Source organism: Halichoerus grypus, chromosome X (assembly GCF_964656455.1).
Source record: "Halichoerus grypus chromosome X, mHalGry1.hap1.1, whole genome shotgun sequence".
NCBI lineage: Eukaryota > Metazoa > Chordata > Mammalia > Carnivora > Phocidae > Halichoerus > Halichoerus grypus.
Window position 1 is genome coordinate 70,641,380 of NC_135727.1, and position 23,753 is coordinate 70,665,132.

At 38.6% G+C, this 23,753-nt stretch overlaps 1 pseudogene; it reads right to left on the minus strand.

Annotated features, from left to right (window-relative positions):
* Positions 1-19,849: 19,849 nt before the first annotated feature.
* Positions 19,850-19,958, minus strand: LOC118553530 (U6 spliceosomal RNA; annotated as a pseudogene).
* Between the last annotated feature and the right edge of the window lie 3,795 nt (positions 19,959-23,753).

The following is a 23,753-nucleotide window of genomic DNA, read 5'->3' on the forward strand; positions in this document are numbered from 1 at the left end:
TATTGAGTTTTTAGAATTCCAAGTGCAAATCCTTTATCAGATGTGTGGTTTGCAAATATTTTCTCTCGGTCTGTAGCATGTCTTTTTGTTCTCTTACCAGGATCTTTAGAAAAGCAGAAGTTCATAATTTTGATGAAATTCAATTTCTTAATTTTTTCTTTTATGACTCATGCTTTTGTTTCAGATCTAAGAAATCTTTGTCCAACACAGGTTGTTTCTGAGTTGTTTTTTTTAAGATTTTATTATTTAAACTGTCTAGAATTTATTTTTGTGAGTAGTGTGAGATATCGCTCTAACTTTTTTTCCAAACATAGCTAGTTGTCCCACTATTTATTGACTTTCTCCAGTGATTTGAAATACCTTTATCACACACAAAATTCCCTTAAACACATGAGCCTGTTTCTGAACCATCTCTTTTGTTTCACTGATGTGTTTGTACCTACACCAATATCAATATTAATATCATATCAATATTAAAATTACTACTATGGGGGTGCCTGGGTGGCTCAGTCAGTTAAGCATTCGACTCTTGATTTTGGCTCAGGACATGATCTCAGGGTCGTGAGACTGAGTCCCGCATTGGGCTCTGTGCTGTGTGTGGAGCCTGCTTAAGATTCTCGGTCTCTCCTGCTCCCTCTGCCCCTCCCCACTCTCTCTCCGTCTCTAAAAAAATAAAACAAATAAAATTTCTGCTATGGCTTTATCATACATTTAGATGTGAGAGGGCAAGTTTTTCCTTGTTGTATTTAAAATATTTCTTGGCTAATCTAGCTCATTTTTCCTTCCACAAGAATTTCTAGAATCAGTCAATAAATTCCACAGAAGATCTTGTTGAGATTTTAGTTGAGATTACATTGAACTTTCAACTTAATTTGGAAAGAGTTGATGTCTTTACATTATTGAGTTTTCCCAACCAGGAACATGGTGTATCTCTCCATTTATGTAGGTCTTCATTAATGGTATGTGTCTTTTTATTTAGGCTTCTTTTATGTTTCATACTATTTTGTAATCCTTTGTTTACTTCTCTCTCTTCATGTCTGTAGTATAGTGCCTGGCATATATTAGACTGCTCAATAAATGACGAACAAGTTACATTACAGTAATTGTTTAAGAATTTGATTAAAAACTGTGGACTTTGAGGGGCACCTGGCTGGCTCAGTTGGTACAGCATGCAACTCTTGATCTTGGGGTAGTGAGTTCGAGTGCCACGTTGGGGGTAGAGATTACTTTTAAAAAAAAAGGAAAGAAAAAACTTAAAAAACCAAACAAACTGTGGACATCCCCCCACCCCCGCCAAATGCACAGAAATACACAGAATTTTACATAAAGTTCAAAGGGATATGTGGACACTCTTCCTGACGACTATCCATAAACTTCATGTTAAGTACCCCTAATCAGAAGTGATAAATCCTATAAGAATGGTTGTATAAGGGTGCCTGGGTGGCTCAGTCGGTTAAGTAGCTGCCTTCGGCTCAGGTCATGATCCCAGGGTCCTGGGATCGAGTCCTGCATCGGGTTCCCTGCTCCTTGGGGAGCCTGCTTCTCCCTCTGCCTCTCTCTCTCTCTGTCTGTCTCTCATGAATAAATAAATAAAATCTTAAAGGGGCGCCTGGGTGGCTCAGGTCATGATCCAGGGTCCTAGGATCGAGCCCCGCATCGGGCTCCCTGCTCAGCGGGAAGCCTGCTTCTCCCTCTCCCACTCCCCCTGCTTGTGTTCCCTCTCCCGATGTCTCTCTCTGTCAAATAAATAAATAAAATCTTTAAAAATAAATAAATAAAACAAGATCTTAAAAAAAAAAAAGGAATGGTTGTATAAATTGCCGTGGAACTTGAGGGAAGGATTTCATTAAATCTACCACAGGGTATCAAGGAAAGCCTCATTGAAAGATAATTTGTGGGGGCGCCTGGGTGACTCAGATGGTTAAGCATCTGCCTTCAGCTCATTTCCCAGGGTCGCCGGGATCAAGCCCTGCATGGGGCTCCCTGCTCAGAGGGGAGCCTGCTTCTCCCTCTCCCTCTGCTGTTCCCCCTGGTTGTGCTCTCTCACTCTCTCTGTCAAATAAATAAATAAAATCTTTAAAAAAAGAAAGATAATTTTTGGTCTGACACATAATGATTGAATAGGGGTTTCCTAGACTATCAAGGGTGGGGGAAGAGCATTTTAGGCTGAAGGGTCCAGTTAACCTGAAAGCCAGTTTATCCTGCAAAGTCCCTTTGATCATTTGCCTGTGTATTCACTCTTTCTTGAACCCCTTTGGGCTTCCTGCTACCCTTCTGTGCCTTCCTTTACACCCATTCATCCACCCACTGTTGTCTCTCGTGCCAGTTCTTTGCACTGTTTCCTGGAAAACTAATTCCATTGTAAACAAACTCTACTGTACCCTAGATTTCCTCCCCAAATTATCCCTCTACGTTTTTTTTTTAACTGAAGCCTTACTTTCCCCAAACGTAGGCCTCCCTTATTGCTATGGCTCTTGAGTGAGAGCTTCACATCATTTATTTAACCGACATTACTTACTAATGAAGGTTTAGGTTTCCAGTTTTTTTGCTATTACAAACAATGCCACAGTGAACATCCTTACATGTATGTTTGTGTATGTGTTAATGTATTTGTAGGACAGATTTATGGAATTGGACCTGCTGAATCAGATGGCATGAACCAATTGATAAGTACTGCCAAATTTTTATCCAGAAAGTTTGTTCTTACGTGCATTCTTACCAACCATAAATGAGAGTGCCCATAGTCTTATACCTCACCAATATTGCAGTTACTAATTTTTTTTGTAGTTCTTAGTCATTTTTATTTGTTTTACAGAAGACGTCATCATCATTTTTACCCTCAGATGAAAAGTTTCTCCTTTGAGGCTCATGCCTTCTGGCAGTATTACCTTTTATTTCTTCTTGATGTAGTCACTTATTAACTTCTTCTTTATTTCCTTATATTCTTTGAGGACTTGGGCATCTGGCTTGTTTTCTCCTTTCTGCCCAAACTCCTGCCCTTCACCTGCTAGCCAATCACAGTGCTCTGTGGTTGGATTGGCCAAGCAACGCTCTAGCTTCTCAGTTCCCTGAGCAGCTAGTGCTCTTCTCCTCCATGCTACTCTGGCAGCAAAATTGTTCCACCGGATACTGGATTTGGTCATTTCCCAGAATTACTCTACTGAAAATATAAAATTCTATTCTTTCACTCTCTGTCCTCAACTTTGGATTGTTCGAGTTTTCTCACTACCTTAGTCCTTTTGTAATCGCCCTTCAGATCCATAACCCCTCCATTTTTTCCCAAAACATGTGCTCTAATTATTTTAAAAGTAATATGTATTATAAAAGATTTGCTTCATAACATAAACCCACAACCTAGAGAGTATAAGGCTCTCGTAATCCTATCACTCTGAGATAACCACTGCCAAGAATTTAGTGTAAGTCTTCCAAAATTTTGCCTATGTATATATTTTTATATAATTTTTATAATACTAGGCACAAACTACATTTTATACACATTTGCAACTTCCTCTTTTCCATAATATTACTTTGGACATTTTTATCATTTTACTACATATAGCATCAATGCATTACTTTTTAAAATTTAATTTAATTTTTAAAATTGAGATGTAATTGACATGTAACATTATATTAGTTTCAGGTATACAGTATAATGATCCCATATTTGTGTATATTGCAAAATGATCACCACACTAGTTAACATCTGTCATCATACATAGTCACAGATTTTTTCTTGTGATGAGAATTTTTAAGATTTACTCTCAGCAGCTTTCAAATATGCAATACAGTATTATTATTAACTATAGTACCATGCTGTACATTATATCCCAATGATTTATTTGTTTTATAACTAGGTGTTTGTACCTTTTGACCCCCTTCACCCATTTTACCCACCCCCTATTCCCTACCTCTGGCAACCACCAATCTGTTCTATCAATGAACTTGGTTATTTTGCTTGTTTAAGATTCCACATGCAAGTGAGATCGTACAGTTTTTGTCTTTCTCTGTCTGACTTATTTCTTTTAGCATAATACCCTCAAAGTCCATCCATGTTGTCACAGATGGCAAAATTTCATTCATGTTATGGCTCAATACTATTCCATTGTATATATATCCAATGACTTCTTTATCCATTTTTCCATCAGTGGACACTTAAGTTGTTTCCATATCTTGGCTATTGTAAATAATGCTGCAATGAACATGGGCATGCATATATCTTTTCAAGTTAGTGTTTTCATTTTCCTCAGATAAAGACTCAGAAGTGGAATTGCTGGATCATGTGGTAGTTCTAGTTTTAATTTTTTGAGAACCTCCATATTATTTGCCATAGTGGCTGCACCAATTTACATTCCCATCAGTAGTGCACAAGGGCTGCCTTTTCTCCACATCCTCGCCAACACTTTATCTCTTGTCTTTTCCCCCCTCCCCCTCCCCTCTCTTGTCTTTTTGATACTAGCCATTCTAACAGACATGAGGTGGTATCTCATTGTAATTTTGATTTGCATTTCCCTCATGATTAGTGATGCTGAGCATCTTTTCATGTACCTACTGGCCGTCTGTCTGTATGAATTCTTTGGAAAAAATGTTTATTCAGAATCATCTGCCTATTTTTTTAATTAGATTTTTTTTACTATTGAGTTTTATGAGTTCTTTATATATTTTGAATATTAACCCCTATCAGATATATAATTTGCAAATATTTTTTCCCATTCAGTAGGTCACCTTTTCATTTTGTTGATGGCTTCCTTTGCTGTGCAGAAGCTTTTTAGTTTGTATGTTTATTTTAGCTTTTTGTTGCCTTTTCTTTTGGTGTCAAATCCAAAAAATTTTCCCCAAGACCGAGGTCATGGGACTTACTGCCTTTGTCTTTTTCTAGGAATTTTATGGTTTCAGGTCTTACACTCAAGTCTTTAATCCATTTTGAGTTGATTTTTGTGTATGGTGTAAGAAATTCGTCCAGTTTCATTCTTTTGCATGTGGCTGCCCAGTTTTCCCAGCACCATTTCTTAAACAGACTGTCCATTCCCCATTACATGTTCTTGGCTCCTACGTCATAAATTAATTGACCATATGTGTGTGAGTTCATTTCTGGGCTCTCCAATCTGTTCCATTGATCTGTGTGTTTGTTTTTATGCCAATGCCATACTGTTTTGATTGCCATAGCTTTATGACATAGTTTGAAATCAGGGAGTGTGATGCCTCTAGCTTTCCTCTCCTTTCTCAAGATTGTTTTGGCTATTTGGGTTCTTAAGCCATTCATTTAAAAATACTTTTATTTATCTATTTTGACAAATAAAAATTGTATATATTTAAGGTGTACGATGTGATGTTTTGACATGTGTATACATTATGAAATGATTACCACAATTAAGTTAATTAACAGACCTTCCATATTTACCTTTTTGTGTGTGGTGAGAACACTTGAGATCTACTCTCAGCAAATTTCAAGTATATAATACATTATTAACTACATTTGCCATGCTGTACATTAGGTTTCCAGAATTTATTCATCTTGTAACTGAAAGTTTATATCCTTTGATCAATATCTTCTCTTTTCCCTCATCTTCCAGCCTCTGGTAACCACCACTTTTTCTGATTCTATGCCAACTAATTCACTTTAACAGCTGCGTAGTGTTCCATTGTATACATGGCCCATCGTTTATTTAGCCAAACCTACCAATAGGCATTTGGTTTGTTCTAATGTTTATCACAAATACTACTATGTTCTTTGTAATCACATCTGTGTGCCTCTGTGAATATTTCTGTAGGATACATTTTTAGAAATGTATTGCTGTGATAGATGGTATGCATGTTTAGAATTTTAATAATACAGTCAGATAGCCTCCTAGATTCTATTAATTTATACTCTTACCAATAAGGTATGAAACTATGTTTTCCCCATATACTTGCCAATTTTGGGTATTATTAATCTTTTTTCATCCTTAGCAATGTGATAAGTGAGACATTTCTTATTCCTTATTTCATGCTGTTTTATAATCCTTTTTGTTTATATTCAGGAGTATGTTCTGGACACTTTTCTCTATCGATGAACATAGATTATACTGTCATTTTAAAGGGCTGGGTAGCATTCCAGTGTATGGATGGAACATTGTTTTTCTCTTAGTAGACATTTAGGTTGTTTTCAGTTTTTTGCTATTATAAGCACTTGTGATGAACACTCTTACCCATACATCTTTTTTGCATCGTCTGGTTCTCTCCTTAAAGTAAAATGTATTACTTGTTAATGGATTTATTAGGCAACGTATACTTCAAACTATAGCTTGTAAGGAGCACTATTTATGCAATGCTTCTTTTGCTCAGCGTAACGTTTTTGAGATTTATCCATGTTATTGTGCATATCAGGGTTTCTCCTTTTCATTACTGAATAGTATTCCACTGCATGAATATACCACAGTTTATCCTTTCTGTTATTGAACATTTGGATTGTTTATGTTTTTTGGCTATTATGACTAAAGCTGCAATGAGCATTCTAGTACAAGTCTTTTTGTAAACATATGCTCTCATTTTTCTTTTTGGTAAATACCTAGAAGTGGAATTTCTAGATATTCAGGGTCGATGTATGTTTAAATTTATAAGAAACTGCCAAACAATTCTCTAAAGCATTTCTACCATTTTATATTCAAATCAGCAATGTATAAGAATTCCATTTGCTCTTCATCTTCTCCAACATTTGGTTATGGTCAATCTTTAAAATTTTAGCCATTCTGGTGTGTAGTAGTATCTCATTGTAGTTTTATTATGCATTTTCCTAATGACTAATGATGTCAAGTACTTTTTCATGTGTTTATTGACCATTCATACAGTTTTCTTTGTGAAATATCTATTCAAATCTTTCCCCCATCTTCAAATTGAATTGTCTGTCTTTTTTGTTATTAAATTGTCAGAGTGCTGGGCGCCTGGGTGGCTCAGTTGGTTAAATTGTCAGAGTGCTTTATATATTCTGGTTATAAGTCCTTTGTCAGATACATGTTTTGCAAATATTTTCTCCCAGTCTGTCATTTTGCCTGTTCATTTTCTTAATGGTGATTTTTGACAAATAGCTTTTTTAACTTGGTGAAATTAACTTATTTTTTCTTTTGTGGTTACTACTTTCTTTCTGTGTTCTTTTACAAATCTTGGTCTAGTCTCAAGTCTCAAAGATCCTCTCTTGGATTTTATTCTAGAAGCTTTATAGTTTTAAAACAGTTATCTTTTTTGTTCTGTTCCATGATCCATCTTCTCATATATTGAAGTAAGCTCTACACCCAGCATGGGGCTTGAACTCATGACCCTGAGATCAGGAGCTGAATGCTCTACCAACTGAGCCAGCCAGGCACCCTATCTTCAAATATATTTTTAAAAACTTCAGCTTTGGGGCACCTGTGTGGCTCAGTTGGTTAAACATCTGTCTTCAGCTCAGGTCATGATCCCAGGGTCCTGGGATCGAGCCCCGTGTCAGACTCTCTGCTCAGTGGGGAGTCTGCTTCTCCCTCTCCCTCTGGCTCATGCTCTCTCACTTGTGCTCTCTCGCTCTCAAATAAATACATAAACTCCTTAAAAAATTAAAAAAATAAAAATTTCAGCTTTATTGAGGTGTAATTGACATTCAATTAAATTTTTTTGGTATGGTGTGGGATCAGGATTGACGTTTATTTTTTTCCATATTGATATCCAGTTAGTCCAGCCCCATTTGTTGAAAGATTTTCCTCTCTCCAATTGAATATTGCTTTGTCAAAATTTAAATGACTTTATATGTATAGGACTCTATTCTGTTCCATTGACCTATTTATCTACCAAATACTGTAGCTTTGTAGGAAATCTTAAAGTTAGGAATATAATACCTCCAACTTTGTTGTTCTTGTTCAAGAGTGCTTTGCATATTTTAGGTCCTTCGCATTTCTGCATACATTTTAAAGTCAGCTTGTCACTTTTGATTTTAAAACCTGGTGGGATTATGATTACAATGGTATTAAATCTATAGATGAATTTGGGGAGGATTAACATCTTAACAATATTGAGTCTTCCAATCTATGAACATAGTATATCCATTTATTTAGGCCTTTAAAATTTTCTCTTAGCAATGTTTTGTAGCATTCAGTGTAGAAGTTCCTGGATCAGTTTTGATGGATATTATCATATGCCTTCTAGAAAGGTTGTATCAGTTTGCATTATCTCATCAGTAGTACATTTTTTCATACTCTCATCAGCACAGGGTCTTATCAGTGTTTTTAATTCTTTGCCAGTCTCCTAGCTTAAAATTTATGTTTCTGTTTTATTGGCATTTCTTTGACTAGGGGTGAAGTTAAACATTTTCACAAACTATATTTATGATCTGTATAAAATTGTTCATGAGTTGTCTTTTCTTTTGTCTATTTTTCCATTGGGGTGTTCATTTTTTTCATGTTGATTTCTAATGATTTATAAAAGCTCTTTGTATGTTAGAGAGAGGAGTGTATGTGTGTGTAATTAGAGAAGTAGATAGTATTGTCTTTACAGCATGAAGAAATTGAGGCTGAGGAAAGCTAACTAACTTGCCCAAGGTCATACAAATAATAAGTAACAGAGCAAGGATTTGAATCCTGGTCTGTGTGACACAAGATACCATGTTCTTTCTGTTTTAGAAAGACTATTTTTAGCCTCTGAATAACTTTTCCAAGTCTTGTAAAAATTCTCTAATATTATTGTCTCCTTTGCTAAACTTTGCTTTCAGAATTTGACTCTTGCTGAAAGTCTTGGTTAGAACTTTAGAGAATATTTAGCAGATTTCTCTCCCTTTTTTAAATTATTCAGAGGTTTTAAGAACATTACTTTGAAATAATTTCAAACTTAGAAATTGTAAGAATAGTACACGGGGTGCCTGGGTGGCTCAGTCGGTTATGTGAATGACTTTGGCTCAGGTCATGATTTCAGAGTCCTGGGATTGAGCTCCACGTCGTTGGGCTCCCCACTCAAGGAGTCTGCTTGTCCCTCTCCCTCTGCCCCTCCCCCTGTTCATGCACTCTCTCTCTCTCTCAAATAAATAAATTAAATCTTTAAAAAATTAAAAGAAGAAGTTGTAAGAATAGTACAAAATACTTCTATGTACGTTTTTATGCAGATTCATAAATTTTAACATGGCCATATTTGCTTTCTTATCCTCTCTGTCTCTTTATCTATCTTTCTATCTGGATCATTTAGAGTAATTTGCAGGCGTAAATTCCCTATACTCTTAAATATTTCAGCATGTCTTTCCTAACAGGGACATTCTCTTATAAAACACAGTATAATGGGACACCTGGGTGGCTCAGTCGGTTAAGCGTCTGCCTTCGGCTCAGGACATGATCCCAGGGTCCTGGGATGGAGCCCCGCATCGGGCTCTCTGCTCAGTGGAGAGTCTGCTTCTCCCTCTCCCTCTGCTGCTCCTCCTGCTTGTGCGGGTGCTCTCTCTCTCTCTCTCTAATAAATAAATAAAATCTTTTTTAAAAAACACAATATAATGATCAAAATCAGGAAAATTAACATTGATACAATACTATTACTTTCCATATTCAGATTTTACCTCTTGTCCCAGTAATGTCCTTTATAGCAATTTTTTCCCCTGGTATAGAATAAAATCCAGGCTATACATTGAATTCATTTGTCACATCACATTAGTCTCCTTTAATCTGGAATAGTGCCTCAGTCTTTTTTTTTTCCTTTCATGACGTTGGCATTTTTGAACAGAAGAGGCAGTTATTTTGTAGAATGTTCCTTAATTTGGGTTTGTCTGATGTTTGCTTATAGTTAGCCTCAGGTTATGCATTTTTGTTGGAATACCACAGGAGCGATATGTTCTCAGTGCATTACAACAGGAGGTACATGGTATCAGTTTGCCCCATAATCAGTAAGGTTAACTTTGACTATTTGGTTAAAGTGAGTCTGCCAGTTTTCTCCATTGCAAATTTACTATTTTCCCCGTTGTAATTAATACACAATTTGTGGTGGAATCCATTGAGACTGTATAAATGACTTGTTTCTCATCAAACTTTCACCTAGGAGTTTTTAACATTCATTGATATTACTCAGTTGTTTACTATGATATGTGAACAATGGTGACTTTTAAAATACACCTCTAGTTATACATTTATTAGTTATTAGTTGGCATTCTACTGTAAAGAAGAGCTTTCCCTTTACCCTATGTATTGATTGATTGATTGATTATCAGTATGAACACGTGGATTCTTATTTAGTGTATGGGTTATGTTTTACTGTCATTGTTCAGTTTGATGCTTAAATGTGGTCAGTGGGATCCCCTTAAGCTGGTTTGTGTCCACTGGCTTGTCCCCATCATTCTTTAGCGCTTCCTTACTTTCTGGGACAGCAAGAATATCTCAGGCTTATCCTGTATTTTCCTGCCCCAGCCCTGGAATTGGCTATTTCTTTAAGGAGCTCTGGCTCCCTTAAGTGAGGAATGATATTTAGAAACCAAGATCTGGGTGCTAGGTTGTTAATGGAGTGTCTTAATTTGGGGGCTTTTGTTGTTGTTGTTTTTGTTAGCACAGAGACCTAGGAATTATCCTAGGCTTTTGAATCGCTTTCCATAACCCTACCAAGTGATTATCTAGGTCTATGCTTAAATACTTCATTATTTGAGGAAATTGCTCCAGAGACTGTCTCTGCCATTGTCCGTCAGCTCTAATATTTGACAACCTTTTATATTTGAAAACAGTAGTCATTGGTTTCCTCTGCTAAGTCTTGCTTTCTCTGTGCTGAATATCTGCAATTCCTTTCCTGCCATTATTCTCCTGGTAGAGTTTTAAGGTCTACTCATCATTCTGGTTATTCTGTTCTGTTGTGTTCATACTTCAGTTCATTAATATCTCTCTTTAAAGATTGGCATCTAGTATGAAATGTACTATTTCAGGTACATGTTCGGATCAGTATAGAGGAGTGGGTCAATGACTCTCTTTGTTCTAGACCCTATACTACTACTCATGCAGGCCAAGATTAAGTTATTATTTTCTTTTTTGACAGCTATACCAATCACTCTGTTGACTTACGGTGAGCCTATAGTTAGTTGAAATCTATAAGACTTTAACTCTGTGGCTGTGTTCATCCACTTGGTACTTGCACAGTTGTGTTTTAGGACCTAGGACAAGTCTTGATCTCTTTCTTTTTGACTTGTTAAATTTAGCCTATTATTCCTTTGTCAAGCTTATTTTGAATCTTGAATGCCATCCGGTATACTAGCTATCTTTTCCAGTTTGTCATTTGCAAATTTGATTAGTATGCCATTAGTGTCTTCATACAAGTAACTATATAAAAATATCAAGAAGGGCACCTGGGTGGCTCAGTCGGTTGGTCATCTGCCTTTGGCTCAGGTCATGATCCCAGGACCCTGGGGTCGAGCCCCATGTCAGGCTCCCTGCTCAGTGAGGAGCCTGCTTCTCCCTCTGCCACTCCCCCTGCTTGTGCTCTCTCGCTCTTTCTCTCAAATAAATAAATAAAATCTTAAAAAAATAGTTATCCTCATATTATATTTAAAAAAGGCAGGGTAGAGCTCAAATCTTCTCAGCCTGACCTGAGACTTTCTCTCATGTTTAAGTCAATCCACCAAATAAGGGTTGCTGCTATTCATCTACCTTCAGCTGCTGTTGTATATAGGATCTGAACAAACAGACCTGTCACAATACAAAAAATAGATCCAATTGCTAGTTTTTTCATAGGGTTAGTGCTTCAAGATCATAGACAGGCCTGTTTATTGGACGCCTGGGTGGCTCCATTGGTTAAGCGTCTGCCTTCAGCTCAGGTCATGGTCCCAGGATCCTGGGATCAAGTCCCGCATCGGGCTCCCTGCTCACCGGGGGCTCTGCTTCTCCCTCTGCCTGCCGCTCCCCCTGCGGCAATAAGCAAAGGCTTGTTTATTGTAAGATGGGGGTCTTTCACAAAGTCCAAACTTATTCTTGAGTGGAAATTGGCCAGTCTTGCTCAGTATATGTCCTCCTTGGTGCCAGAGGCAAAGAAAAATGTTTCAGAGACCCTAGGCTATTCTACCTTAATCATAGAACCTTCATTGAATCTAAGGAACTTTAGGGGTCAACTAGTTCAAGCTTCAAATTTCTGCCTGACAAAACCTCCTATTAATGCACCCTTCTTTTTAAATCTGCTATATCAGTCAGGAAATACTTATACACCTTATTAAAAAGGAGGAAAGGTGCCTTATAGAAAAGTGCTCTCAGAATTGCAAATAAGGATTGGAAAAGGTCATTGTCTTAAAATGAAGTAAAATTAAATGTATTGGATAAAAGTAGCTATTGGAAAACATACACATACAGAATTAACCTACCCTAAGAAGGAGCTTCTAAGTTTTCTTTTAATGAGACTAGGTTATTTTTCTTTTCTTTTTTTTTAAGATTTTATTTATTTATTTGAGAGAGAGAGAGTGAGAGAGAGAGCACAAGAGGGGGTAGGGTCAGAGGGAGAAGCAGGCTTCCCGCGGAGCAGGGAGCCCGATGCGGAACTCGATCCCGGGACTCCGGGATCATGACCTGAGCCGAAGGCAGTCGCTTAACCAACTGAGCCACCCGGGTGCCCTAACTAGGTTATTTTTCAAGTTTTCATCAAAGACCAGAGAGTGTAGTCTCAGGAAGAAGAGAATGAAATGTAATAATGCAAAGAAATCCTAAGTTATTCAATGGCCTTATAACTTCTCCATCTGAGATAGTGTTGTGTGAATAGAAGGGTAAAGGGTTGTTATCTGCAAGGAGCCTGGAAAGGGAAAGAATGCTATATTGTTTCTTTAGCCTTTTCTGGGGGTTCTTTTTGTTGTTTATTTTTAATTACATAGGTAATATGTGAATACTTCTTCTTTTTAAAAATATTAAAAACATTACAAGTAAGAATAAGTTTCCTTTCACCAATTCTCTTGCCCCCATTCTGGTTAGGTAGGCTTTTTATAGAAATATCTTGAGTAGAGAGAGTTTGTCAGGTTTGTATAATTTGGTGGGCATATATCCTTTACAGATATAAACTCCTCTTGTTTTAAAAATGTGCTCACAGGCGAATGGGTGGCTCAGTCAGTGAAGGGTCTGACTGGATTTCAGCTCGGGTTGTGATCTCAGGGTTGTGAGATTGAGCCCCAGGTGGGCCCACACTGGGTGTGGAGCCTGCTTAGGATTCTCTCTCTCTCCTTCTGTCCCTCCCTCACCTCTACCTGAGTGCGCTCTCTCTCTTTCAAAAAAAAAAAAAAAAATGTGTTCACAAATGAATCTTTTACTTTTTAAAAAATTTTTATTTATTTATTTGAGAAAGAGAGGGAGCGCACAAGCAGGGGGGAGGGGCAGAAGAAGAGGGAGAAGAGGGCTCCCTGCTGAGCAAGGAGCCTGACACCAGGCTGGATCCCAGGACCCCGGAATGATGACCTGAACTGAAGGCAGACACTCAACTGACTGAACCACCCAGGTGCCCCAAATCAACCTTTTAATATATAGTCTGGCCCACTGAATATGCCTTCTCCCCTAGAGAGACTGCCCTGTACAGATGATCATGTCCTGATCTTTGAGATAAACTTGTTTCCCTTTGTAAATCAATACATTGGCATATAATCCAGCCAATTGTCAGAATGGCTGGTTTGACTGAGCACCATACCATTGACCATTGTGATGCTTGACCACAAAGACACTGCCTACCTAAGAGGTTGTTCTTCTGTAGTCAACAACTAAGCCTCCTGATCTTAAACAGCTCCTTGACTTCTGTACGTATAGTGAGGTATAGAAAGAAAATTTTTTTTTTAAAGATTTTATTTATTTATTTGACAGAGAGATAGAGAGAGAGCACAAGTAGGCAGAGAGGCAGGCAGAGGGAGAGGGAGAAGCAGACTCTCCACCGAGCAGGGAGCCCGACGTGGGGCTCGATCCCAGGACTCTGGGATCATGACCTGAGCCGAAGGCAGCCGCTTAACCGACTGAGCCACCCAGGTGCCCCTAGAAAGGAATTTTTTTAAAAAGCTTCATGAGGAGTTTACGGTTTTACTGAGAAGATTAGACATACGTGTGAAGCATTTCTTGAATCAACATAAGACAATATAGTAAAGGGTTGATTGGACAGCATGGATGAATGCTATGTAATTTTTTTAAAGATTTATTTTATTTTAGAGAGAGAGCATGTGTGAGTGGGGGAAGGAGCAGAGGAAGAGAATCTTTAAGCAGATTCCCCACTTAGTGTGGAGCCCGATGCGGGGCTCAATCCCACAACCCATGAAATCATGACCTGAGCCGAAACCAAGAGTCGGGTGCTAAACTGACTGAGCCACCCAGGTACCCCAAGTGCTATCTCTACAAATTCATATTCTCCTTCAGTCCCTGTTATCTCATCTTCTTCCCCTTCATATAGTCTGACCCGCTGTGGGCCCATGCTGGGTGTGGGCCCTCACTGCCTACTCTTGAATTCACTGATCTGGCTTCTTTTCTGCTGTTGGCCTGAGATTGCTAGGGGTGAAGATAAGGGGCTCCAGGGACATGCGTTATGCTTTGCTATTTTTTTTATTAGGGTCATCTTACCCATTCCCATGGCTTCAACTGTTTCCTATACATTCCCCTCACACAAATGTATGTCCAACCCAGACCTCTCTCCTGAGCTTCAGACTCTGTGTATGTATCTGCCTATGTGCATAGGAATCCTCTTGTGTTTTTTTTATCTTACTGGATGGCACCACTGTCAACTCAGTTGCCCAAGCCTAAAACCTTCATATCACCCTCCCTCTAGTTATTCTACCATCAAATCCTTTTGGGAACATTTGCTAAATATGCATTGAATCCATATACTTCTCTCTATTCCTACTGCCACTACCCTAATCCAGGCCACCATCACCTCTCACCTGAAGTATTGCACTGTCTCTTAATTCATCTATCTGTCCACTCTCTCCTACCCCCAAATCATTCTCCATACTATAGCCAGGAAACACTTTCTTTTTTTTTTTAAGATTTTATTTATTCACTTGACAGAGAGAGAGAGAGAGAGAGCACAAGCAGGGGGAGAGGCAGGCAGAGGGAGAGGGAGAAGCAGGCTCCTTGCTGAGCAGGGAGCCCGACGTGGGGCTCGATCCCAGGGCCCCGGGATCCGGACCTGAGCCAAAGGCAGACGCTCACCAACTGAGCCACCCAGGTGCCCCTGGCAAGCACTTTGTAAAACACACCCTTCAGTGACTTCCTAGTCCCATTGAGAGAAAGTCCAAATTTCTTTGCATAGCTTACAAGGCCCTACGTCTTGCTCCTGCCTCAGCTCCATTTATCCAAACTCTATCTCAGTGATTCTAAACTCTGTTTTCCATTCTTGGAGAATGCTGCACTCTTTTCCTCTTGAATCCAAACCTTCACAGATGCTATTCCAATGTCTGGTTGTTCCACTTTTAGTGATGGTGTGATTGAGTGGTGAGTGCAGATTGGTGACCTCTTAGTTCTTCCATTGTAAAGTTCCTTCCTTATTTGTCTTTCTCCTGTTGGTTTTAGCGTCCATTGATGATCATCATTTGAATCAGCTCTTTCATAAGGGGTTTCAAACTGGTGATTTTTCTAGTCCTGTAATCTCTTCTGTAGCCATTAGCTGGAATTCTTTTTATTTTTTTAAAGATTTTATTTATTTTTGCGAGAGAGGGGTGGGGAGAGAGAGAGTATGGATGAATGGGGGGGGTAGGGGCAGAGGAAGAAGCAGACTCCCCGCTGAGCAGGGAGCCTGACGAGGGACTCAATCCCAGGACCCTGGGATCATGACCCGAGCCAAAGGCAGACGCTCAACCCACTGAGCCACCCAGGTGCCCCGCTGGAATTCTTTTGTAAAGAATTGTCCTTATTCCCCTGAAACAAATAATACATTATATGTTAATTAAAAAAATAAAATAAAAGAATTTTCCTTATTGACTAGATCTATTTGGTACCCTAAAATACAGTCTGTACATGATTGGAAAGGTAAATGTTTAATTCTTTTGTGGTTGTATGTTTTAAGTTTATTTAAATTAGCAATTTAGAGTTTTGGACAATTTTATCAGAGAAACCATTTATAAGTGGTAGTTATAGTTCCAGAATAGCAGATGAAAACCTACTTAACCCACAACAAAAATGAAACACTACACATAAGCAATGAAACATAGAAAATATTTTTGTAGTATTAGCTATTAAAGTACAGTTGAATAAGTTTTTAAAGTTTAACTTAAGTGCTAGTACTTGAGAGAAAGGCAGTCTTAATTAGAGGAAGTAAAGGTAGATGGATACTTAATGGTGGTTTGAAGGGATGTGCTGAGTGCTTTCAAGAGCTTTTAGGATTTGATGATACTTGTTCTTATGTCTAATTCCACTAAGGATTTAAGCTATTTCCATGTTTGTGACTGGTGTAATACCAGCACTGTTCTTACACTTAGCAACCAGGGACCACAACCAGAGCAAATTTTCTGCTTGCAGATGGAGAGAGGCACATTTTCCAGTATGCCAAGTATTAAAGGGGAGTTAGGTGGATGTGAGTGAATGAAACCAAGCTGAGAGTGGTAAATGATAAGAGAAAGGACTTTAATGCTAGGACTGTAAGGTCTGAGGAAGGACCAGGGCCAGGACTAGGGTGAGACAAATGAGGGGCCTGTAGTGCCCATCCTACACTTGCTTGAACCTGAGAATGAGTGCCTCCTTAAGTGTTGTGCCCAGTGGCAGTGACTCTGAGGTCTGTCAGTGGGAAAGGGGGCAGCGAGAGCCATGGAAGGACTAGGTATTAAGGCTCTAGGAATCCTAGTAACAGGAGTCCTGGGTACAGGAGTTCAAACCTAAGTAAAGACTCTAAAGGTTGCAGATCGGAACCCAGACAGTATGTACTAGGAGAATAAGGTTCAAACACCAAAGTAGACTAAATATTGGAGGTCAAGGAAGGCCTCACAGAGGAGACCTGTGTTGGAATCAGAAAGCTCTTCTCAGGCCAGAAAGGTGTGGGAAGAAGTGTGCTAATAAAGACAGAGGAAACAGTAGATGCAGAGGCTGGAGGTGTGAAATAGTTTAGTGGCTGGAATTGAGGGAGCGGTAAGTGATGAGGTTGGGGGCCATGTTATGGAGGGCTTTTTAGACCCTGTTGTAGATTTGAACTTTGTGACTGTGAACCCTGGGGAACCACTGAAGGGTTTTTATGCTTGGAAGTGACATGGTCAGATTTGTGAATTTAAAAAATTATTAAGTATTTTCAAATGTACTCACAAGTAAAGCAAATAGTGAAAATGAGCCCTCCTATACCCATTAACCACATTCAATTATTATCAAGATTTAGCTGAACGAGTTTCAGCTATCTCTTTTTTTCTCTTTTTCTGTCCTTTCTTTCTTTTTAAAAATTTGTTGGGGGTTCCTGGGTGGCTCAGTCGGTTAGGCGTCTGCCTTAGGCTCAGGTCATGATCTCCGGGTCCTGGGATCCAGCTCTGCGTCAGGCTCTCCACTCAGCGGCAAGTCTGCTTCTCCCTCTCCCTCTGTGATCTCTCTTGCTCTCTCTCTCAAATAAATAAATAGAATCTTAAAAAGAGAGAGAGAGAGTCATCTATGAACCAAGAAGTAGGCTTTCACCAGACACTTAATTTGCCAGTGCCCTGATCTTAGAATTCCCTGCCCCTAGAACTGTGAGACATAAATTTCTGTTGTTTATAAGCCACCTAATGTATGGTAATTTGTTATAGCAGCCCGGACAGACTAAAATAAAGTCTAACTGACAATTCAAACTTGTATGTATTTAAAGGTGTGTAACTTGGTGATTTGATATATTTGTGAAATATTCTCCACAATCAAAGAGGAGAGGGGGAATGGGGAAAAAGTTGGTCAAGGGGTATAAAGTTTCAGTTATGCAAGATAGTTATTATTTCTTAAGTCTTTCTTAGTCTAAAGCAGTCTTCACCTCACTTTTTCTTTTTCAAGCCATGGGCTTATTGCAGAAAGTGGGTCAGTTGTCCTATAGAAAATCCCACATTGTGGATTTGTCTGTTTGCTTTCTTATACTGTCATTTACTTTGTTCCTCTGTACTCCATATTTGTCTATAATGGACGTTAGCTTTAGAAGCTTGATGATACACAGATTCAACTTTTTTTTTTTTTTTTTGGTCAAGAATACTTCACAGAAGTTGCTGTGTAATTCACTTTGAATCACATCTGGAGGCACATATCTATTAATGAACAGGTGATACCTAATTCCTTCATTATGATGTTTTCCATCAATCTTTTAGCTAATGGTCTAATCCATTGATGATTATTGACAAAATTAATTATTTTACTGGGAGGTTCAAAATGGTGATTTCCTAATTTTATCTTCTACATTAGTTAGTTTCTGAAAGTAAACTTTCTGTCATCAACTATGGCTATTGGATTACCTTTAAAGGGAAAGCAAGAGAAATGCTTAATTCTTGATCTTGGATTTGACTGGCAATTTTCAGAATAAAGAGTTGGTGCCCTAGTTATTTTCAGTGATATCTAATGAATTGTGTTTGTTCTCTATCATTGTGAACTCATGTTTTTTTAATGTATTCAATGGGTTTCAATTGATTGCATTCATTATTCTTGTTAATGCTCGAATCATCCTATATTTTACCAGAGCTTTGCCTCCTATATCCCTCTGACACTACTCATTAGGGTTCCATACTTGCTTGATTTCTGGCACAAAGCTTACATGTATATTTCTTGCCCCAAACCTGCCATTTCTCTAAGAAGCTCTAGTTTATTTATATTTTCTTTTTTAGCAACAGCTTTATTGAGGTATAATTTATATAGCATAAAATTCATGTATTTAAAGTGATTTTTAGTAAATTTATATAATTGTGCAACCATGACCACAATCCAATTTTAGAATATTTCCATCAGGCTACAAGATCTCTTATACCCTGTTCAGTCATTCTCCTTTCCCACTCCTAGCTCCAAGCAACCGCTAATCTGCTTTATGTCTCTATTGACTTGCATTTCTAGAGATTTCGTATGAGTGGAATCATACACTATATAGCCTTTTGCATCTGGATGCTTTCATTTAGCATTAGTGTTTTTTTTATTGAGATGTAATTCACATACCATAAAACCCACCACTTTAAAGTATATAACTCAGTATTTTTTAGTATATTCACAAGGTTATGCAACTGTGACCATTATCTAATTCCAGAACATATGTTTCACACCAAAAAGGAACTCCGTACTGGTGAGCAGTCACTTTCCACTTCTCCTTCCACTAGGCCCCCAGTGACCAATAATCTACTTTCTGTCTCTGTGGATTTGCCCACTCTGGATAGTTCATATAAATGGAATCATACAATATGTGGCTTTTTGCCCTGGCTTCTTTCACTTAGCATAGTGTTTTCAAGGTTCATCCATGTTGTAGCATCTATCAGTACTTACTTCATGCCTTTTTATGTCTGAATAGTATTCCATTGTATGAATGCACTGTCAATCTTAAAAGTAAAATAGCCAGTTATTGTACCAGCAAAAGGGGTTTAGTTGGGAGTAGCAGAGGAATTGCAATTCGGGACAAGCCAGCTCTAGCAAAAGCCACAGGCAAGTTGGGAGAACAAAGGACCTCGAGGACTGCTCTATTATAAAGAAAAGGGGGGTGCTGGGAGGGGCTCTTATAAACAAAAAGTCCACTGGAGTAAACTGGGAGTTTGAAGTGTAGTGGCTTTTCGTTGGCTGAGTTGTAATAGTCTCTCATTGCCTGGGCTGTTGCTGGGCAAGGAAAAGATCTTCCTCCATCCTGCTGGGATAGTAAAGTAAGTTTCTTACCCTTGGGTCTGCAAAGGGGTACAAGGAGTGGTGTGGCATGAGAGCTCCCCCTTCTGGCCTCCTGACAGTTTTTAATTTAATTTAATTTTATTTTATTTCATTTCGTTTCATTTCATTTTTAAAAATAAAATATGGAACGCTTCACGAATTTGCGGGTCATCCTTGAGCAGGGGCCTGTGCTAATCTTCTCTATATCGTTCCAAGTTCTAGTATATGTGCTGCTGAAGCAAGCACACATGACTGCATTTTAAATGAGGTTTCCTTATTCAGTTTCACAGTAACTTATCTCGTTTATCAGTTGATGGACATTTTAGAGTTGTTTCCACTTTTTGGGTCATATATGGTTACTATATGATTAACCTTTTGAGGAACTGTTACACGGTTTTCTAAAGCAGTCACACCATTTTACATTCCCACCACAGTTTTCTCCCCATCCTTGCCAACACTTGTTTATTGTCCTTTTTTTTTTTATCATAGCCATCCTAGTGGGTGCAGCCACTTTGGAAAACAGTCAGCAGGTCCTCAAAAGGTTAAGCTCAGGTTCTGATACCACCACTCACAGAGGCCATTGTGATTTTCTTCCTTCCTTTCTTTCTTTCTTTCTTTCTTTCTTTCTTTCTTTCTTTCTTTCTTTCTTTCCTTCTTTCTTTCCTTCTTTCTTTCCTTCTTTCTTTCTTTCTTTCTTTCTTTCTTTCTTTCTTTCTTTCTTTCTTTCTTTCTTTCTTTCCTTCTTTCTTCTTTCTTTCTTTTTTCTTTCTTTCTCTTTCCTTTCTTTAATGGCCTGCCTGGACTAATTCTGTAGAGTCTGTCTTCACAGAATGCACAGTGTGTAGCGCACTGATATTTCTCTTCAGTTTTTAAAAAATTCTTTTTATTTTTAAGCCTGGCTTCCTAGGTGTCCTACCTGGGGTCAGGATAGCTTAGTGGTCAGCCAGTGCTTTTTTAGAGGTTGTCCTGAAGCACCTTGGGCCGGTATTGTCTTCCATGGTTTGTTGATGGAATTGTGTGTGGGTCAGGCAGCAAATTCAAAGTTCAGGGAGTTTATACAGGTCTTACCTGATTTTTACTTTCTGCTAGGCTTTCTCATGTGTCCTCTGTGTCCATGCAAGTTTTCACCTTCAGCCAGGCAAATGTAGATGACTAGGACCCTCTCCAGTACCCTGAGCTTGAGTGCAGCCTTGCACATATGCATGGCCTTCTAGATCACCAGGGAAATGAGGGAGCTTATCAAGTCCCATTACGGCTGTCTTGTTTTCTGGATCTCTCTGGCTAAACTTTTGGCAGGCCTGCTGTTCTGTTGCTTCTTGCCCCAACCAATACTGTGACCTCAGGTAACTGTGATGTGTTTTTCCCTGATCTAAGGAGTTTGCTTTTGTTTTCAATACCCCTGGGCATAGGACTTTTTTGTGCTCATTCCTGAACAAGTAATTCCCCTCTAGCAGCCAAGTTGTTAGTTTTTATGGCTTGTCTTGCCCTGCCCTTGTAAAATCAGCTCCAGTGGAGCTGGGAAGGGGGTGGGGGTGGGATGTGAACAGCCTCAGGCTGAAACACCATAGATTCCCACTGTTCTTACCCAAGGTTCAATAGGTTTTCTTGAACACTTCTCAATTTATTTAATTTTTGTCTATTTCCAGAGTCCTGAGATAGTTGTTTTTGACAATTTTCTACAGTTGTATTGTTGTTTGGTGGGGGGAAGGATTGGCTGAGCCCCTTACGCTGCCATTCCTGAAGTCCTGCCTAATTTATATTTTGAAAGATCATTCTAATAGCAGTGGAGGTGGTGGGTGGTGGGGAAACTGGTGGTCGGGAGTGTAGGATTTTACTCAGTAGTACTTTGTTATCTGTAAACAGGAATGGAAAATATAAATAGCTGGGTTGTTTTGTTGGGGGGGGGATTGGCAGAATAGGTATGGTGGAAAATCAAGGGGTTAGGAGAACTGAGAGTGCTGGTTACTGTCATTGAAGCTTCACTGTCCCTGGGATCTCTCCTAGGTAGAGAAGGAAGTGAAGTTCAAAGGGACATGGTAGCCTTGGAGAATAGGTGAAAGAGCTGATGAATTAAAGGCCTTGAAAGAGTCAAAGTGTAAATTCAAGGAGTGTAAGATATAGGAGAGGTAGGAAAACAAGTAGTTCTGAGAGAAGACTTGGCGTTTGGTTTTAGAGGTAGAACCATTCCAGGTGTCACTATAGAAAGAAATGACTGAAACAGTTGAGATGAAGAAATTAGAATAGACTATCTCAAGGAGCTGTGAAATTTGGACATTAGATCATCAAGGGGGCTGATGAAGGCTTTCAAGATGAAAAGGTGAAAAGAAAGCAGTATTAAAGTCCTCAGTAAACGTAGTGGGGGAGACCTGGAAGTTGACATTTAACATTGAAAGGGTGATATAATTGAGTAGTATGGACTTTGAGGAAAGAAGGGCTGTTGAGGGAAGAGAGTGAAATAATACTTTGGGGATCCAGTAAAGAAGACATGAGAAGATGCTAACCTGATCTTGACTTACGGGAAGGGGTGAGTGAAGGAAAATAAGCACCCTCCCATTAAGAGCTCTGCAAAGGAAACAGTAGAATTTGGGACACCCAGAGTTAAGAAGAGGAGATGGAAGCTCAGTGCATGAGCAAGAGCAAAAGTGAGAATGGTTTAGGAACTGGTGGATAGTTTGGGTTTTTTATTTGTTGGCTTGTTTGTTTTGCTTAAGCATAGGGTGCAATTAGGGGTATAATAGGAGATAATATTGGAATCTATGTGATTAGTTTGAATCTAAAATATAACTAGGGTCATTATTGTTTAAAATTTTATTAGTCAGATGGTATACTAAGGAAACTTTTTGAAGTTATTTTGCTTAGATCTTATAGAAATTTTGGAACTGGTATTGGTAGCTGGGAAGTAATTTGACAGCTTTGGAATATTTTGACTGCAACAAATGGGAAATTGGTGTATATTTGCTAAGTCATTAATGCCACCATTGGAATTGAAATTGACTAAGGATCACAATTTTGATAGGAATGTGTCTAGTAGATGGTGATGAATTTTGGCCTTTTTGTAATTAGAAACTTGTAGCTTTAAAAATGTGTTGTTTTTTTTTGGAATACTCTTTTTCCATTCTTTTCCAGAACCATCTAAAACCCACAATATTTAGAAGACTGTGTAGGATCTGCTTACTGTGAGGGTTTTGATCTCAGTTGCCCTGACTTTATTCAATATGATTGTGTCTATGTCTTGGTAAGATATTTAGCTAGAAGCATAGAAGAGAAAATGTAAAGCAAAAATGCGACTGAATTGGAGACCTAGAGTTCCAGTTACGAAAACCTTAAGAAGATTAACTGCTGTGATGGTAATCTGGCACATATTCAGTTCTAGCTATCATTTGTTGTGAATTGAAAGAACATTGAAATAATTGGATGCTGAGGTGCATAATTGCTGGCAATGGGTTGGAGGAGGGGAGTTGGTTAGCTGGCAAGGAGCCTTAGAGCTGTTTTTATATTAATGCTGTATATTTGGTATTGGTCGATAACAGGAGAAAAATTATTTATGATCATGCTGGGGACTTATTACATTGATTTCTACTCTGTAATAATATGGAAGAGTTTAATGGTTACTCTTACCGATGTAATATTTCTTTTTTTTTTTTTTTTTTTGTCATTCTAGCAGCCATCAGAAAAGCGATCACAAAAGAGCTATTGCCTTTTCATCTCTTCATCATTTGTGACCTGGGATATTGAGCTCTTGGGCTGGCAGAATTCCAGTTCATGAGGCAATCTGTGTCATTCTGGTCTAGCCAGGTGAGTAGTCCCTATGGGCTAGTTTCTTGTTTTCTAGAAAAGAACAAGAAAGAAAAAAAAAAAAGCAAAGAAATGTAATATGGAAAAATAGAGATATGAATCTTAGGCCCTAGAGGAGAAGCTAAGGCCTGGGCCGTAAGCAGCAAAACAGGCGGAGAGGACCCTGGGGGTTATGTACAAGTTCGGTAGTGTGGTATTCATGAAATAGAAACACCAAGAACGAAGTCTGTTTTGGGACCTGGCTTG